The sequence below is a fragment of the Octopus sinensis genome, linkage group LG6, assembly GCF_006345805.1.
Source record: "Octopus sinensis linkage group LG6, ASM634580v1, whole genome shotgun sequence".
NCBI lineage: Eukaryota > Metazoa > Mollusca > Cephalopoda > Octopoda > Octopodidae > Octopus > Octopus sinensis.
The window spans coordinates 114,858,255-114,861,356 of record NC_043002.1 but is presented as its reverse complement, the minus strand read 5'-3'; the positions used below and the strand labels follow the sequence as shown (position 1 = coordinate 114,861,356).

General features: G+C 36.5%; 1 long non-coding RNA gene across 1 annotated transcript in view; it reads right to left on the bottom strand.

Annotated features, from left to right (window-relative positions):
- Nucleotides 1-1,311: 1,311 nt before the first annotated feature.
- The window catches only part of LOC118763766, a 22,356-nt gene continuing 20,565 nt past the window's right edge, over nt 1,312-3,102 (bottom strand). Inside the window, exon 3 of the long non-coding RNA XR_004999520.1 lies at nt 1,312-1,421. This is a non-coding gene — a long non-coding RNA (uncharacterized LOC118763766). The remainder of the gene's footprint in view (nt 1,422-3,102) is intronic.

Sequence of the window (3,102 nt, the reverse complement as noted above, 5' to 3'; positions counted from 1 at the left end):
CCTTAGACTACAGAGACATGTAAACAACGAAATAACTAAACATATACTACACACGCATATACATTGACTTATCCACTTACACTCACTCATAGAGGGAAAAGGAAATGGAGTAGAAACGAGCTGCATAGTTAGGAAGAAGAATATGCATATGCCCAGAAAAGAACAGAAAAGTGTATGTATGTATGTATGTATGTATGTGTGTATGTATGTATGTATGTGTTTATATGCTTTTGTATGTGTCAAAGGAAGAGAAAGAGAGAGAGAGAATTATCAACGAATGATGTCAGAGGGGAGGCAGCGTGAAGAGAAAACCCGAAGATTACTTTAGAGATATTGGCGGTCTAGAAGGGAAGTTAATAGTATTAGATAAAATGGCATTATAAAACCAGTAAATCATTCATTCATTGTCGAGGTTTCATTTCTTTTCCGACAGAACCATTATGATTAATTCATTAAATTTCATTATCAATCAGCGAATCCATTTAATAATCAATGTTCTTATGATATCAATTATCTGCCATGTGTTTTGAAAGTGCAGCCAGATGTTTGTAATGCAGTTATCAAATTATACAGGATTACACAATCATGGAATTAAACGTTTAACCCTGCAATAACTTCATCGCAACATCTAATATAATTTGTGACGTACACATCCTTTCCTAAAAATGTGTCGCGTCTAAAAAATACTGCTGCTGCTGCTACTACTACTACTACTACTACTACTACTACTACTACTACTACTACTACTACTACAAAAATCGCTTCCACTTTAGGCACAAGGCCTGCACATTTAGAGTAGGAGGTAAGTCAATTACAACGGCTATAGTACATGATTGTCACTTTATTTTGTCAACTTTAGAGATGTGGCTCTAATGGATTATCTCGCTCCCCGACGGACGATGATGTTCAGATATTACTGCGTGAAACCTTTTGGATGTTTCTTTCTAATAAATATGTATGCATGTATATATGCATGTGTCATTATTCAGTTTATTTCAAGATTTCATGCCAATAGAGAAAGGACCGGTTTCCAACCTAGGTCCAAGGTTCCTTCATTGCTATTTCAACATCAACAACAGGGTATTTTATGTATGTATGTATGTATGTATGTATGTATGTATGTATGTATGTATGTATGTATGTATGTATGCATGCATGTATGTACGTATCTATGTATGGGCAGATTTGTATGTTTTATGTGTGTATTCTCATGCATATAGTTGCATATCTAGACATACTCATTTTTAATTAAATGATAAACTTCAGGAAAGTTTTACAGATTTTTACAGTTCCAGTGATAGATTAGACATGTAGTCTTCGAATTACCTTTCTCCTTTCTGGTTTTGAGAAGCCTAATTTCTCAAGATCGGTATTTAGGCAGTTGTTACATATCCCGGGACCCAATAATTACAGGTATAAACCTGAACATGTAATCTGGATAGAGACGGTTTCTTCAATAACAACAGCTAGAAAGAATTTGTTTACCTGTTGAGCTGTTGTTTTCGTTCTGTTACTCGCTTGTGTCCCGCAATGGTACTTAGTTTAACGACACCGAAAGAATGAAAGGTAAAGTCGACCTCGGCGGAATTTGAACTCAGAACGTAAAGACAGACGAAATACCTATTTCTTTACTACCCACAAGGGGCTAAACACAGAGGGGACAAACAAGGACAGACAAACGGATTAAATCGATTACATCGACACCAGTACGTAACTGGTACTTAATTTATTGACCCCGAAAGGATGAAAGGCAAAGTCAACCTCGGCGGAATTTGAACTCAGAACGTAACGGCAGACGAAATACGGCTACGCATTTCGCTCGGCGTGCTAACGTTTCTGCCAGCTCGCCCCCTTCTTTGTGATCCTTAATAATGTTAGGGAAAATTGGCTCGTATTAATTTTTAAATATCAAAGAGGCGAGCTGGCACAGTCGTTAGACCGTCGAACAAATGACTTCCGGTATTTGTTACAGCTCTTTAACCATCCAAGTTCAAATCCCACCAAGGTTAACTTTGACTTTCAATCACCGGATCAATAAAATAAAGTATTGGTTAGTGTCCAAAGTATCGACACGCTACCCCCATCTCGCCATCAAAAAATAAAAAATAAAAATAAAATATTTTTGTTTTAACTTAGAAAGAATCATTTCCTTTCAATGTCAAAACATTTACTATTTAACTAAAATCATCTGATAATACACGATCTCTCACTATCTTCACACATCTAGTTCGTGTTTCAAATGTTAAAAGTTATTCTTTACCGCTTTATAAAACTCAGTGATAGGCTTAATGTCATAACTATGTCATCATCTCTACGACTATTGTTGTTTCTACGCTTTTATTTTTTTTTCTCTCTGCCTTATGAAATATATTCACCCGAGGCTATAAATGCTGTTGTTTAAATATGTCTGTGATAAATGGCCGTTAACAAAATTCTGAATCCATAACACAGTAGGGTATTGAAACAGTATTTCCTTTCCGAGCGTTGTTTACACATCACTGATTTCCCACATTCTTCCTGTAGTGTTTGAGAATAATAGTTCTTTGTTTATTTTCTGTGTGACTTTGGCCACCATAGTTGAGACTGCGTGTTAGAATTTTTGCGATCTTAACAAATGCCTTCTCTGGATGAGTTGTTTAGCACAAAAGCCGACGGTTTTTAAGCGGTCAACCATATGGCGAAGCGTTCTCAGTGAGCTAAAAGGTTACGTTTGCATTTTCAGACACAATAATCCAGTCATCCTTATCATCGACATCGTCATCGTCATTGTCGACACAACCATCATCATCATCATCATCATCATCATTTTCAATAACATCATTATCATCGCCATCATCAGCTCACTCTATACTGGCTGCGTCATTATTATTATGTTGACGAAGGCGTTACTGTCTTCATCAACTTTTCCCTTGCATGTTATTATTCCTCGTTATTGTTATCCATTACAGAGGTGTTTTCCATGAACAATGCCCGCTTCCTATCCGTTGGTGTTTAGAGTCAGCCAGTCGATATTAACTAAAGAAATCTGTCAGATCATGGACTGCAAGGAATGTTCGTTTGATCTTTAGATCTTATACAGGAAGAAAAAAGAAACACACACAC